The 17,220-nt window shown below is 40.9% G+C and overlaps 1 pseudogene; it reads left to right on the forward strand.

The window, feature by feature from the left end:
• The first annotated feature begins 14,722 nt into the window (after positions 1-14,722).
• LOC137209868 (mitochondrial intermembrane space import and assembly protein 40 pseudogene) lies at positions 14,723-15,150 on the forward strand (annotated as a pseudogene).
• Positions 15,151-17,220: the final 2,070 nt, after the last annotated feature.

Below are 17,220 nucleotides of genomic sequence, written 5' to 3' on the forward strand. Positions count from 1 at the left end.
TCACCCTGCTTCTTGGCTGTAAATCCTCACTTTTCCTTGTTGTCTTTGGAGTTGAGCCTAGTTTTATACTGAGATTTCTTTTCCCCCATTGCAATAGTTCTTGAGTAAAATTTTTTTACCGCTTTAATTCCCGCCCATCTCTAGCTTTTCATTGATACACTCTGTAGAGCTATAAAACTAGGTGGAGGACAATAGTTAAGAAAGAGAGCATTGATGGAGAAAGTTCTAAATGATTCTCAAGAAGCAGCAGGCCAGGCAGTAGGTATGGATGAATCTAAAGTGAATCTAACACTTCAATTCAATTCACCAAATACAAAGGGCTGCTCTGCTCAGGCACCTGGACTAGAGTTTCTACAGTTGGATTAAGGAGATTAAGAGATGAACAAGCCTGTCCTTGCTCTCATGAGAAGATAAGACAATTACTCTGGGGGATGAGAAAAACACATACATGGCTTTTCCTCTTTTAATGAATAGATCCCATTTTTTTAATCTTTTTTAATCACTAACATTATATATAATAGTGGAAATGCTAGATTACACAGAAGAGCAAAATAAAGGGAGTAAAAATCACCCATAATTCCACCACCTAATTATGTACTTCTGGATTTTTTTTTCTATTTCTGTATGGACACTTTTAAGAAATCAACTTTACTGAGGTATAATTTACATACAATAAAATACACCCATTCTAAGTGCACAGTTCTGACAAGTATATTCAACTGTGTAATTTCCACCATTATCAGGTCTAGGAACGGTTCCATCTTGCCCCACCTGTACTGCAAACCTTAGGAATGCCCTGGTCTGCTTTCGGTTCCTATGCATTGCTTCCACCTTTCTAGAATCTCATACAATGAGGTTATACAGCATCACTCTTCTGTGTCTGACAACTCTTGCTGAGCCTAATTATTTTAGCTTCATCCATGTTGCTGCATTTATCCGTTGTTCTTTGTTTTCATGGCCAAATAGCATTCTGTTGCGTGAGTACACCATAATTTGTTTATGCATTCAGGTATTACTGAATGATTTTGGTTATTATAATGAGCTGCTGAACATTCAAAGACAAATCTTTGTGGGAACATACATTTTCATTTCTTTGGGTAAATACCTAGGAATTGAACTGCCGAGTCATGGTGAGTATATGTCAAACTTTTTAAGGAACTACCAAACTGTTTGCAAAGTGTTTGTACCGCTCTGCAGTCCTCACAGGAATGTACAACTGTCCTGATGGTTCCACATCGTTGTCAACACTTGACAGAGTCAATCTTTTTCATTTTAGCCATTTTAGTGGGTGTGTAGTGGTATCTCTTTGTGACTTTAATTTGCATTATCCTGATGACTAATGATTCTGAATGACAAACACCTTGGACTCTGTCTTGGTTAACCATCTGCTGCTTTTAGACTAGCTTCCATGAAAAACACTGCTAGAATACCCAGAGAACCATAAAGTTAGGGTTTCTGAAAACCATGAAAAATATTTTTAATCATTTTAGTTAGTACCCATGATGTCAGCAAAGCATTTGACAATGTTTCTAATGATATAAATGCAGGTAAGATGGAATCACAGAGGCTCGGAATTGGAAGAGATAATTTCCAATGGGTAACATTTGCATAAACAAAGGTATTCAGATTTTTCTACCGCAGGAATTTTCAAAATCTTTCATGTGCTAACATATTGGTAATCTCCAAGAGGGAGAATTTAGTAAATGGTATTTGACAAACTTGTAGCATTAATCCTTTTCTTCTTCCACAGGTCTAATATTCCTTAGAACCCATTTTGAGAGTTCCGAGAATCCCTTAGAATTCCACGTTCCTTAGAATCCCATGCACAGGGTTAGGGAAACCTGTACCCAAATATGTTTCTACAGTGATTCTTTTGTGTTTGAATGTTATCACTACTTAAATGCAAGGAGAAAGGGGATTTCTTATAAGACTATACATTCAGTTTAAGGTCAGCATTAAATTTTAAGTGTTTACCTTATATAATTGATATGTATAATCTAAAAACCATGCAGTTAAGTAGGCTTACTGCTCGTCGTCTAGCTGTCCTGGTTAATTAATCAATGTCCGCCGACAGGGAGGTTAGTGCCTCACTTAACGGGATTAGATCCAGTCTTGTCATATTTAATATGTTTTATCAATAACTTAAAGCAGGGGTTGGCCAACTTCATCTTAAAGGGCCAAAGAGTAAGTATTCTAGGCTTTACAAATCATATGCTGTCTGTTGCAAGTGTTCAACTCTGCCATAAACAATAGTAGACAAATGAGCCCCCATGAAACTATTTACAAAAACAGGCAGCAGGCCAGGTTGGGGCCATGGCTGCAGTTTCCCAGCCCATGACTTAAATGAAGACAAAGAACGTAGCTTTCAGATGTGCAGATAACATACATTTATGAGGGATACATATTACTTTCATCTAGTAGAGTGCTGTATACACATAAAATAGTAGCTCTCTTTATTTTTATTGTCATTTCTACCACACGATTGAGTTTCCAAATTACCTTTAAATGGTGAAAAACGAGCAAAAAAACACAAGGCTAAAATTTGAAAGTATACATGCCTACTTTTTTTTTCAGGGAGTAGATTGGAACATATAAAATACGGAAAAACTTGTAATGAGAGAAGTTCATATGACAAAGCATATGGGTAGTTTCCAATTAAGATGGCGAATTAGACACACGTGTTTATCCATGCACATTGCCAAATCCCTAATAAACTGGATTATTAAAAAAATATATATGTATACTGTCCAGGGCAAAGAAAAGGAAGAGAAGATAGCTGGAAGCTAGAAAGCAGATGGATGAATCGTTACTGGTCTAGCAGACTTAAGAAAGCTGAATCTCTGTTGGCTGCGGGAAAGCTGGGAAGCACCTGATTTATGTTGGACAAAATCCCCAGAGCTGAGGATTGACAGCACCAAGTACCCCCGGAAGATGGCTGAGAGGGGAGCTAGAAACTGAAAGACTCCATGAAAGTGTTTTTAAGAAATTGGTACTCCCAGTTTCCCCTCCTGTTTTGGGAAAGACTGGACGTTAGTATCTGGGGTGGGTCTGGCTGAACTGGAGGACTCCTGGGAGAGTTGAAAGCTGGTGTTCTCTACTGAAAACGGGTGGATTATGTGACAGCATGCACATATCGACACTGAGACCCCCTTACCACCAAGTCTTCTTCCCCCCGCTAGACCTAGGATGCTGGCCTCTTCACTCTAGGCGTGATGCTGAAAACTCAGACTCTGTGCACGGGTGCCGAATTGAATCTCGGGGACAGAGTTTTGGGTGAAGGAGAAAAGAATAGCTTTATTGCTCCGCCAGGCAAAGAGGGACGCAGGGAACTCGAGCTCTTGCCCTCAAAAACTGTGCTTCCCAGCCCAGGAGAATTTGGTGAGGAGTTTTATAGCAGGGGTTCAAGGATGGGGTTGCTGATAAGATTAGGGTGTGTGCAGGGCCTGTGCTCTTTTAATCTGGCCTCAGGTGATCTTCTCTGGAATGAAGAATGCTGACATCTTCCATTGTTGGGGATTTTAGTTCTGTAAAGAGCTCAAAGATATTGTTATGTGTATCCCTTGAGGGGAATCCAGGTCTCTGCCCTAAGGCTGCACTATTGTTTTCTGCTGTTCCTCCCTAGTCTCTGTATCCCCTCCCTTCCCTGATTAGAGGCTGTTCAAATCTGCCCTTTGGGATTCAGGGGAGGTCATGGAGCCTGGAGTCTGTTCTCTACATACAAGAAATGGGGAACACGGAAAGTCTTCCGTACCCAGGAGCCCCACAGGGTCCCTCTTGGTTTCAGGCAGAGATTAGAAAATTCCTCTCTGTCAAGCCAAGTAACTCCAGGAAGGAAGATCTAAAGGTATGAACATTGGAGATTCTCCAGCTAATTGGCTCAGCCAGATGACCCTACAGTGACACCCATAATTGACAAGTCCTTTTCTCTTTTGTAGAGTTTCTAATCAGCTTTTTGGTATCCAGCCAAGAATCACAGAAAATAAGAGATCAAAACAAGGGGGTAGAAAGAAAAGCAATTTGGAAGAAACAGAGACAATACAAAAGGAAGATAATCATAATAATAAAAAAGAAACTATTATCAGAGAGATAAGGGAAGCTATTTCATTGATGAGCTAAGAATAGGGTACTATCAAAAAAAAACAAAAAAGAGCATTCACAGATCAAAATAAGTGCTCTTAGAAATTAAAAATGTAATAGCAGAAATGGAAAGCTCAATAGAATGATTGGGAGATAAATTCGAACAAAGCTCTCAGAAAGCAGAGGAAAAGACAAAGTATGGAAAATGGATAAAAAAGACAAGAAAATTAAGGCTCTTCCAGAAGTTTCAACATCTGAATAAGAGAGGACTCAGGAGGAAAGAAGTATGAAAATGGAGGTGAAAAAATTATTAAAGAAAGAATTCAAGACAGTTCCAAAACTGAAGAACTCAAGATTACCTGTAAAAATTCAAGAATCTAACTGGCATCAGACTTTGCAACACTGGAAACTGGAAGACAGGGAGAAATGCTTCCCAAATTCTGAGAGAAAACGGTTCCAGCTTAGAGTTCTGTACTTACAGAAATCATCAATTAAGTGAAAAGGTAGAATAAAGACTTTTGGGACATTTGAAATAGCAAAAGAAATGACTTTCCATGCAGCTCTGTTTAGGAAGCTACAAAGGAATGTGTTCCACCAAAATATGGGAGGAAACATTTCAAGAAGGAGGATGTCACAGGATCCAGGACACAGGTCAACACAAGAGAAGGGAAAGGAATACCCAGGATGACAAAAGAGGTCGGCGTGAGCATCCAGGTCTATGAGAGACAGTCAGGAGCTCTGGGAAAGATTTCTTAAAAAAAAAATTGTTAACCTGATCAATAGAGAATGTATTGAATGAACTGAGAGGAGGTTTATACAACTGGGGATGAGTTTGGGGTTTGTACAACTGAGGAAGATAAGAACATTGAAAACCAAGCAAATAAACGGAAACAATTACTAACGCCAAGGCAAACAAAAAGGTTTTCAGTGATGACTACTACATGACTCAGCTGTGTTGCATCTTGTCATGATGATGTAAACACTAAATATTTATAAGCTAAATTGTGATCTTGTGAAGTTGGGAGGACAGGAATGTGCATGTGTGTAATAGTGAAAAGAGATAAATCTTTACCTCCTGTAGTGGGAAATCAATAGATAATTCTTCAAGCTACAAGATGGAGACATATCCACCTGTTGTTTAGAATAGGGAGGCAGGTACTACAAGAATCAGCAGAACGGTTTGAAATTGTTGCATCTGGGAAGTGGAAAAGAGGGGAAGAGAGGAGCCTGATGCTTGCTTTTCTCCTACCAAGGCTTTGACGAGACTACTTGACTCTTTATGCTGTTAAATAACTTTGATTTTAAAAACCTAAATTTAAAAAGGTGTGGTTTGAATTCAGCTGATCTTGTATTTCACTTGACTATTCCCATTTCTTTTCTCACACAGTGTCCTATAGCTGCTTCTATAAACGCTGTGCAAAACTGGCTGCACATGGGCTCTATGTAGGAGGCAAGTCACCAGGATCCACACCACATTTAGAGTATTATGTCCACGAGGTCCATTATATTTTTATTTTTAATAATACTTGTATTACAAAATTGTACTGTGCACACATCATTACAGAATAATCTAAAAGCAGAGATGGAAAAGAGGAAGAAAATAAAAATAAACCATATTAAACCTCTGAGAGATGATCTTAATATTTCATTGAAGTCCTTTTCAGATTTTCTAAAAATGTAATTATACAGGTTTTTATCTTATTTTTTTATATTTAGCAAAAAAAAATCGTAACTGTTTTTCTATCAATACATACATATGTATTGATATACATACATATATCATAAATACATATATATACATATATAATACATATACATAATATATATACATATATATAATATAATATAACATATACTATATATACATTATATATAATATATATACATACATATATCATAAATAACTCAATCTAACTTTGGGTATTTAATTTACTCTGGGCCTTTTTTTTTTTTTGGCCTATTATAATCATTACTGCATTAAACATACACTGAGCTAGATTTTGTGCATATTCTTAATTATTTGCTTGGGACAATTTTCTAGAAAGTGAATTGTTCAGTCAAAATATATGCATCCACATTTTTAGAGAAAAATGCTAATAACTAACTGGGCACAGATGTGAAATATACATTCAGAAAAATACATACAACGTACATGCACAATTTTTTTCTCTTTTTTAACATCTTTATTAGAGTATAATTGCTTTACAATGGTGTGTCAGTTTCTGCTTTATAACAAAGTTAATCAGTTATACATACACATATGTCCCCATATCTCTTCCCTCTTGCATCTCCCTCCCTCCCACCCTCCCTAGCCCACCCATCTAGGTGGTCACAAAGCACCGAGCTGATCTCCCTGTGCTATGCAGCTGCTTCCCACTAGCTATCTGTTTTACGTTTGGTAGTGTATATATGTCCATGCAACTCTCTCACTTTGTCCCAGCTTACCCTTCCCCCTCCCCGTATCCTCAAGTCCATTCTCTAGTAGGTCTGCATCTTTATTCCCATCTTGCCCTTAGGTTCTTCTGACCTCAGAATGGGAGAAAATATTTGCAAATGAAGCAACTGACAAAGGATTAATCTCCAAAACATACAAGCAACTCATGCAGCTCAATATCAAAAAAACAAACAACCCAATCGAAAAATGGGCAGAAGACCTAAACAGACATTTCTCCAAAGAAGATATACAGATTGCTAACAAACACATGAAAGAATGCTCAACATCATTAATCATTAGAGAAATGCAAATCAAAACTACCATGAGGTATCATCTCACACTGGTCAGAATGGCCATCATCAAAAAATCTAGAAACAATAAATGCTGGAGAGGGTGTGGAGAAAAGGGAACACTCTTGCACTGTTGGTGGGAATGTGAATTGATACAGCCACTATGGAGAACAGTAAGGAGGTTCCTTAAAAAGCTAAAAATAGAACTATCATATGACCCAGCAATCCCACTATTGGGCATATACCCTGAGAAAACCATAATTCAAAAAGAGTCATGTACCAAAATGTTCATTGCAGCTCTATTTACAATAGCCAGGACACGGAAGCAACCTAAGTGTCCATCAACAGATGAATGGATAAAGAAGATGTGGCACATATATATAATGGAATATTACTCAGCCATAAAAAGGAACGAAACTGAGTTATTTGTAGTGAAGTGGATGGACCTAGAGACTGTCATACAGAGTGAAGTAAGTCAGAAAGAGAAAAACAAATACTGCATGCTAACACATATATATGGAATCTAAAAAAAAAAGTATATGCACAATTAATGAAACTGTAAGGTGAATATCATGAAATCACCACTAGAGTCAGGAAATAAAGCACTGTTGAGAGGAATTCCCTGGCTGTCCAGTGGTTAGGGACTCCCCAATTCCACTGCTGGGGGCACAGGTTTGACCCCTGGTTGGGGACCTAAGGTCCCACAAACTGCACCACATGGCCAAAATCAAAACAAACAAGCAAACAAACAAACAAAAACACTGCTGATACTGTAAAACATTCCCTAAACCCAACCCCATGGGCTTCCCTATTCACACCTCATTCTGTCTCAAGAATTAAGCACTATAGTGACTTTTATAATAATTGTTAACTGGCTTTTCTTTATAATAATATTATCTATATATGCAACTGTAAACAAGATAGATTTTGAATTTATAGGAATGGAAATATACTATCTTCTTTTGAGCCTTCCTTATGCTACTGAGTATTCTGTTTTTTAAATGTCAATCATATTTTTGACTGTAACTGTGGGTCACTTATTTCATTATTTGGATACGTTTTTAAAAGAGGGGCATTCACAAAATAAAGAGCATACAGAAATTAATAAAATGGATAAGATGAATGTAAACCATTTCACATGAAGAAGTGATAAAGTTTAAATAAACCACGTAAGGGAACAGGAGACCTCTTCATATAGGTGAACTACTGTGTAAAAGAAAATGCATGAATGCATTCTCATAAGTTTCTGTAGAAATGACAGTCAGATTCCAGTTAAATATAAGAATAACGTTTCTATTCTCTTTGGGAAAAGCATCTTAGGAACTTGTGTATAAATCAGCGATTTTTAGAAGATGGCTGCTCGTCTACCTATGCTGGGCTCCAGCTACAACATTTCCAACCTCCAGCCAACCCTGCTCGCTTCATACTGGACCCCGCAGTCTGAATTGGCTGTGGCCAATCTATCCTATTACTGTTCTGAAATCAGTGGTTTTTGTATACTGACAGACTCCCTAGGTTTATCTCAAGTCTGAAGTCAAGGGGACATTCTGTCAGCAACCAGGGACCTCTGTTCAGTCCCGAATGGTTTTCCCTCCAATTCCACAGCTTATCCCTATATTTTCTGTGCTCCTAAGTGTATAGTTATGCCACCCCCTAGATTGTCTAGTTGAATATATTATGCAGTGTTAAGTACATTGCACCCTTAAAGCTGTTTTTCCATTTTATCTTTATTTCAAAAATCTGAACATATGGCTACCATGTACTTGAGTTCATTCTTGGTGAAATTTAAGCGATAATAAAATAGTATAGCCATAAAAAAAAAAAGAATAACGTTTCTAACAATTCAAGTCATCTAAACGAGAAATATGTTGCTTTAGGGATCACGAATTTCCTGTTCTGGAAGTGTTTGTGCAGAGGCCAGAGGATGGCTGGGGGATGGAAGTTACAGATGGGACCCCGGCCTTGGGTGGAAATTGGATTACATGATTACAAAGACCACTTTCAACTTCAAAACTCTCCACCTCTGTGACCTCTTCAGGTATTGGAGGTGACCTTAAAGACTTGGTAACCCGACGTACACAGAGAACCTATTATCCAAAGGATTGGGGAGCAGCTGTTTTCAATTTTCACTGTTGACAGGCCAAGAGGAAATGGCCTTTGGTTGCCGCAGTGGAAATGTCAGAGGAGAGGAAACGTGAACACTGAGAGTCTGATGCAGTAGGGTAACTGGGGAGATTTTTGAGAAAGATCGACACTGTCTTTCTGGAATGTTCTAGGCGTACAACACCTAGAGGCTATGTGCCATCAACTTGCCAAGATCTTCCCTGTAAGCATCACTGTGCTGCACGTAAAACCTGAAGCAAAATGTAATCACCACGTTGAAATTATTTTTATAGACAGTTTTATTGATAGTAAAAAATCCCGGATACTAATACACATGTTCATATATTTCATATCATTCAATTCAATTGGTATATTTACACATCATAAAGGGATGTTATAGAAAGTAATCCACCCACTGGTAAAAACGTCTTTTTATTAGAATTCTAACTAAATTCCTAGTTTCAGTGTATTTGTTGTTAACAGGTACCATAGCTAGTAAGTTGGAAAATATGTGGAGTAAAAAAATGAAAACACGGGAATTCCCTGGGGGCACAGCGGTTATGAATCCACCTGCCAATGTAGGAGACACGGGTTCGAGCCCTGGTCCGGGAAGATCCCACGTGCCGCGGAGCAACTGAGTCTGTGCGCCACAACTACTGAGCCTGCGAGTCACAACTACTGAGCCCACGTGCCTAGAGCCCGTGCGCCGCAACAAGAGAAGCCACCGCAATGAGAAGCCTGTGCACCAAAACGAAGAGTAGCCCTCACTCACGGCAACTAGAGAAAGCCTGCGCACAGCAATGAAGACCCAATGCAGCCAAAAATAAATAAATAAATAAATTTATTTAAAAAAAAAAATGAAAACACATGAGCATTCTTAACTTGTGGTCAAGGAAACATTTTCATGTTTACACTTTGAGGGTCAACAGGGTGTGGCTGGCAGAATTCTAAAGATGCCCCCAGGACTCCTGTCCTCCAGTTATTCAATCAAATGCTAATTTAGATACTGCTGTGCAGGGACTTTTCAGATGGAGTTAAGGTAATTTATCAGTTAATCTTAAAATAGGGAGATAATCCCAGATGACGGGTTTGGGCCCAGTGTAATCCCATGAGACCTTAAATGACAAAAAGGAAAGCAAAGGGTCAGAATGAGGATGTCCAGGGGGAGGTCAGAGAGATTCCAAGTGGGAGAGGGACACTTGCTGGCTTTCAGATGGAGGAAGGGGGCCGTGAGCTAAGGAGTGTAGAGGCTTCCAGAAGCTGACAGACGTCAGTGCTACAGCTGCCAAAAACGGCCTTCGGCCAACATCTGAGTGAGCCTGGAAACAGATCCGTCTCTGAGCCTCCCTCCAAATAGGGAGGCTGACACCTTGATTCCTGCTCTGTGCAGCCTGGAACAGAAAAACAAGCTGAGCCCGCTGGGGCTTCTGCCCTACACACTGCGAGCCAATGTTATTTAAGTTCGTGGTGTATGTATTTAAGTTTGTGGTGATTTGTTCAGACAAAGTGCACAAAAATATAACTATTTTGCTACCCTGTAAATAAAAGGAACCGATATGTGCAAAGAAAAAAAAAGAAAAAGAAAAATGAAGAAAAAGAAAAGGAACTAAGAAAGTTACTTTTTTTTCCTGAGAACACACATCCACAGCCACACGGACTGGCAGCTTTTCTGTCGGGATTGGAGGAAACCAGGACCTGGGCTTAGTCCCAGCCCTGTATCGCTAAGCAAAAGGCAGGTGGCCCCAGGCTTCTATCCCAGGCCCTGGGAGGCTGCCACAATGGAATTAGTATGGTACTAGGTCTTAACACTCAAAATAAATTTGCATTTTATGAGGCTAAAAAGGTTTAGATTTTACACACACGCACACACGCACGCACACGCACGCACACGCACGCACACACACACCCTAAAAGAATAAATCGTTAAGGGTGTGGAAAAGACTTTAGGAAACTCTCCATGGATGATTTTGGGTAGTTGGTCAAATACAAAATCTAGGCACGTTCACGGAGTGCCGTTGTCTAGCGCATGACAGAGGTGAGGTCATTTAGGATGTGCCCGCTCTGCGATCCGGGGTGACCTACCTACCAGTTCTGTGCTTCAGAGTCCTCACTTGAAAGATGGGGATCAGAGTACTACCTACATGAGGGCTGCTATGAGAAAAGACGTGAGTTGATAAACACGCAGTGCTTAGAACAGTGCCTGGCACACGCTGATTGCTGCGTATTAGTTACCGTTACGGTTAACTTCCGAAAGGTTGAGAATTCAAATATGAAGAGTCAGTCTTTGTTCTGCATGCACAAGCCTGCTGGGATGTGTGCCAAAAAGTGTAGGAAAAACAGACAACAGCGAACTTTCAGAGTTGGGAAAATTCAGGAAAGTTTTCCTGGAGGAAATGACGTTTAGCTAGACATTCCCAGGGTTCTCAAAGAAATGGAAGGATTGGGTGAGAAGAGCCTAAAACACAGACCTCCCAGCTTCCTCGAATCTGGCCTCGAGCCTACAAATTCTGATCTCACTTAACTTTTTTTGAGTGTGTGTGGTACGCGGGCCTCTCACTGCTGTGGCCTCTCCCGTTGCGGAGCACAGGCTCCGGACGCGCAGGCTCAGCGGCCATGGCTCACGGGCCCAGCCGCTCCGCGGCATGTGGGATCTTCGCGGACCGGGGCATGAACCCGTATCCCCTGCATCGGCAGGCGGACTCCCAACCACTGCGCCACCAGGGAAGCCTCTCTTAACTTTGAGCAGGCAATTAACAACAAAGCGTGATTTCTCAATAACCTACATCAGGGTACTGAAACAGGAGGGAAAGGGGTAGGGCACAACCTTTAGAAGAATGAGGTAGCCTGAGGACATGACATAAACTGATTAGAACCAAATGGGTCCAAGATGGCTGACAAGTCAACTTCCACTAGACTTTGAGCCTCAGTATACACTCACTGCAACACATCAGCAAGTGAAATGACGCACCCACAGGCACCATGACAGTTCCAAGGCCGACCAGAAGGATCAAAAAGTGGGTGGTGGCCCAATTCCTGGAAATCCCTGCCCCTTCCAGAAAAAGCAGGAATACTCCTCCCCCTCATTAGCCTATGAAATTACCCAGCCCTATAAAAACTGACAGCCTCCATACCCTGGTGCTGCCCTCGCCTTCTGAGATGGCCCACACTCTGTGGAGTGTGTTTCTCTCTAAATCCACTTCTTATTTATCACTTTGTTTCTCACTGAATTCTTTCTATGATGAGACATCGAGAACCTGAGTTTCATTAAGTTCTGAAACTAGGTGTGTGATCTCAGTTGGAAGACTGTGGGTTTTGGCCGGGTTTGAGTCTGGGCACATGGGTTCAAGTCCCAACCTGAGGTGCACGGTTTCAGTACCAGTCCTAATGCTGACTCCTTATGGCGTTATTATTATTCCATGACAAATTAGAGCTTTAAGAGATCATTTAACATTTTCAGTCGTTTTTACAGCTCATTTTATTAGTCTAGGCAATTACCTGCACCTGTTTCAACAGTCAAATTGAATTTGTGCTTTACTAAATTAACTCACTTCTGAGTAAACTTTTAAAAATGCATATATTTTGAGAAGCAAACAGAAAAATTTTGGTGTGTGTCTTCTGTACCATAGAAGCTATTGTGGAAATGTGTGTCAGAATGTTGTCACTAATGCCTTAGATGTGCTATTTCCTTTTCCTCCTCTTCTGGCCCCGTGTGATGGATCTGGGTGGTAGGTTACTGTTTAATCCTCTTGTTCTTCTCTACACTGTGTCACAGACTCTGCCATTATTTAGTTCCTAATTTATCAGAGTTTTTTTTTTTTTAAAAAAACTGAAGTAATAGTTGAATTACAATGTTGTGTTAGTTTCAGGTGTACAGCAAAGTGATTCAGATCTTTTTCAGATTCTTTTCCATTATAGGTTATTACGAGATATTGACTATAGTTCCCTGTGCTATACAGTAGGTCTTTGTTGTTTATCTATTTTATATACAGTAGTGTATAGCTATTGTATTAATCCCAAACTCCTAATTTATCCCTCCCCTGCCCTTTCCCTTTATGGTAACCATACATTTGTTTTCTATGTCAGTTTGTTTTCAGAGTGTTTTTGGTTGGAACATTTTCCATCACCCACATCTTAGATCTCTTAATGACTAATTTATTTTTCATAATCCATGGGCTCTTCAGAAACCTAAAATCATATTTAACTGGCTTTAGCTGAGAGTCTGTTGACACAGACGGTCTCAAATCAAATTATACTTCAATTCCTTGATCCTCAGTATTCATACGAGATTAATAATAAGGACAAATAAAATTATAATGGTGAGATTTATGAGGCTAATGGATATTAATGTTTTTTAAACACAAATATATATTAGGAATATATATTAGAACAAAAGTGTCCTTGAGCCAGAACTTGTGTTGGAGATCTTTGAATACTCTGTTTTTTTGGTAAGGCTAAGAGAATCCAAAAAAGAATCACGTTTTATTACCAAGGGGAATGAATGCTGTCAAATTATTATATTGATGATCCTAATTCAAAGTTTCAAAGTGGTTTTTAAGTCAAGTGGTAAGATACCAAGCACACACTCAGGCACTGTGTTAGAAAATCCTATCACGCAGTTCCAAAAGTAGTGTTTCCCATCTTCCCTTCATGATGTGCTAAAGCAGACTGACAGCATGGGGCCGGGCTCAAAGCCACAGATCTAGGAAATGTTGGGGAAAAACAGCACTGCCGTTAAAATTGTGTGCAGAAAGTTTATATCCATTGCTGCCTCTTTAAAAGACATTTCCATCAATTACTGGTTTTATTGATTTTGGATTTTTCCCTTATAGTTTCTAAGGCTGATAAAAATATGATTGAACACCAAGAGAAACTGGAGTTCTAATTCTCATTCTATTTCTGTGCCATAATTAGTTTTTATTAATCTTTCTCTTCAAATCTGGGTTGCTGTGTGAATAACAAGCATGTCTTAATACATATGGGTTTTCATTCTATATTTTAAATAATACGGCTATAGTGTTGGGAAGGAGAAAACTGGCTGATAAACCTGAAAAAGTACAAAAGCTCTTTCCTTCCTTCTATTCCTTTTTCTACATTCTTTAACTTTATTTTGTGATCATTAGTAGTTTGACACTGAAGTTAAGGAGAAAGTGATTACATATTTAGTCTTGCTCCTGAAATCATTGTTTATACTTAAAATATCTCTACCCGGATGATTTGCTGTTCTTTCTAAAGTGTCCCTTTTGGGGGGGACTTCCCTGGTGGCACAGTGGTTAGGAATCCACCTGCCAAAGCAGGGGACACGGGTTCGAGCCCTGGTCAGGGAAGATCCCACATGCCACGGAGCAACTAAGCCCGTGAGCCACAACTACTGAGCCCACGAGCTACAACTACTGAAGCCCGCGCACCTAGAGCTCGTGCTCCACAACAAGAGAAGCCACCGCAGTGAGAAGCCCGCGCACCGCAACGAAGAGTAGACCCTGCTCGCCGCAACTAGAGAAAGCCCACATGCAGCAACGAAGACCCAACACAGCCAAGAAATAAATAAATAAAGTGTCCCTTTTTTCTTGCCACTAATGCAACCAAGAAGGAATCACTTTAATTGAAAAATTGTAAACTGGCCTCTAAGTACTACACCAGGCATTCAAAGAGATACCATTTATCTGTAGTATTTTTTTAAGTGGGATTTGCTGTTCCAAACAGTCTTGTTACCAGGACACGACTTGAGTCTGGTCTCTCATTATCAGTTATTCAACATCAGCCTTGAACAGATGGGACCGACGGCGTGAGGCCGCCGCCGCAATCGCCGCGAGGTCGGAGCGCCGGGCTGCACCATGGCCTACTGCCGGCACGAAGGGAAGGATAGAATCACATTGGTGACCAGAGAAGACCGTGAAACTCCAAGCAACGCGGAGCTGGTGGCCGACGACCCCAATGATCCGTACAAGGAGCACGGACCGATCCTACCCAACCGAGACGACATCAACTGCAACTGCCCGTGCCTGGGGGGGGGGGGGGGGGGGGGGGGTTGGCCGGAGGCCCGTGTGGGGAACAGTTCAAGGCGGCCTTCTCCCGCTTCCATTGCAGCACAGAGGATGTCAAGGGGTCGGACTGTGTAGACCAATCCGGGCCATGCAGGAGTGCATGCAGAAGTACCCGGACCTCTATCCCCAGGAGGAGGAGGATCGATTAGAGGAAACGGCTGTCTCGGAGGCCATCGCAACCAAAGAAGAGAAGAGGTCCAGCTAATGAGGGCCCTGGGCGCTGGGCTCCAGCCTCCTTCAGAGAGACTGAACCCCTCCAAGAAAGTGTCTCTCCCTCTGTTGTTCTGTGCACTGTAATGTACAAAATAACTTATTGAGCTGATCAGGGGTCTTGGCCCCTTGACATATACACTGAAACATGGGTTGTATGTGTGTCTCACCTGAACCTATCAGCGAATGTAGCTGCCACTTTTGAATTCTCTTCTGATTGTCCTGAATTTTGCCACTTTGAAATAATGTGCTGAATAATCTCAGAAACCAAAAATCATTACCTGGGAGTATCTTGTGAGTGAGCGGACTTATTCTGATTCATTGCATCCCTTTTAGTAGACTTTATACCCAGTTGGAAAGAGAAATCGAAACAAAACATCTTCCTTTAGAAAGGCTGGAGGGGGGCCATTCCTTGTAGAAGAGGCGGGATGATCAGACCTGGAGGATTGGACGAAGCCCTCTGCTTCATTTCTGATATATTTTGGTTTCCAGTTGCATTGAGCTCCAGGTTTTCTATATTTGGAAAACAGAGCTTTGGACCCTCTGAGTGACTCCCTTTGTAAGTGAAGAGAAAGGCTGTTTTTTCCTGTTCTTTTTATTCCAAAAGCCCTGCTTTGCGGTCTGCGTTCACACTGGCTCTGTCTCAGCCTGTTCAGATGCAACGTTCTTGAGAGGTGGGCACCTAATCATTACCAAAGTGCACCCGAGAGAGGAAACCGTGTCAATTAAAAGGAAAACGTGATTAAAAAAACCCCAAAGAAACAGATGGGACCACACATCCTACCCCAGAGGCACGCTCATTCTGGTCTAGTTCATCACCAAAACCCAGCTCAAGTGCAGCTGTCAAGGGCATTTATTCCCCAAATGCTGGTAAACTAGAAACGTCAGACAGTGAAATTTGAAGATCACACACTAAGTGTTCAGTAACCACACAGACACACACAAGCGGAGAGCGTTAGGGCTGTTTTGCTGGTTCCAGAGGTGAAGCAACTAAAGCCGTTGTTAAACTATTGATAGAAGGAATTCCACGATGGCTGCCGCGAAGCCAAAATTGTAAATGCTTTAAAGGTTCGACTTTGCCAAGGAAAGAAAGTGACGCAGGTGGGCAGATATACCGTGCAGGCATCCAGCCCCCTGATGCAGTCTCTCCTTGATCTCCCCGTGGGGAATTCAGCCCCTGCCCTGGAAAGGTTCACAGTCTAGTGTGAGGAAGGTGGACACATAAAGAGATGATTGTTATGGGACTGAAATAAGAAAGCGTTTCTCCTTCCCTGGAAAGAGTGGCCTGGGGGCCAGAAACAAAGCTTTTCCCTTCTCTCCCAGGGCTGACCTCCAATGCAGATGACTTAGCTGATAGTCATAACTAGAAAAAGCAGACTGAGCTAGAATTTCAAAACTACACCTGAACCATTACCACTCACCCATTCAACTGAGCTACAGTGCAAATACTATCGCGAGAATTAAGATGTGTATTGAGTGTGTGTGTGTGTTCATGTTGCTTAATTCACTATTATCTTTCTAACACCAGGCATATAGGAATTTCTTATTTTCATTTTTATGGCAGCAGAAGAGAGAAAGAAAAATTGTTTTAGAAGCACTTTTAGAAGACAATATGCCGAACTATTTCCTAAGGCATAGTATTCGAACCGGCAGCTGGGCTAATGCGATGCTGAATTCCGAACTTGTTTCCCTTTTAAGACCCCATTTAAATCATAGTTCGGAGTGGCAGGAAGTACAGCTTGAAAGTTGACATCAAGTTAAGTAGCAGTGGGTAGGTGAGTTATCTTGCCCACCTAGGGTGTGTAGAACATATTTAAAATACTCTACAATATATATTTATTATCATAAATGCTTCTGCCAGTTCAAGAATTGGCTAAAGACTGGCCTCTTCTGGGAAGCTTTATTCACTAATGTTCCCACTCCTGGCCCACATGCGTAAGCTCCCATTCCAGTACTTTGCAGTTCCCTCTTTCCACTCTACCTGGGCTGGTGGTTTCCGTGTGTTTACTTAGGACTGTGACGCTTGACTAGATCAGAACTTCTTGAAAACCAGGTCAGCTTCCAT

Source organism: Pseudorca crassidens, chromosome 17 (assembly GCF_039906515.1).
Source record: "Pseudorca crassidens isolate mPseCra1 chromosome 17, mPseCra1.hap1, whole genome shotgun sequence".
NCBI lineage: Eukaryota > Metazoa > Chordata > Mammalia > Artiodactyla > Delphinidae > Pseudorca > Pseudorca crassidens.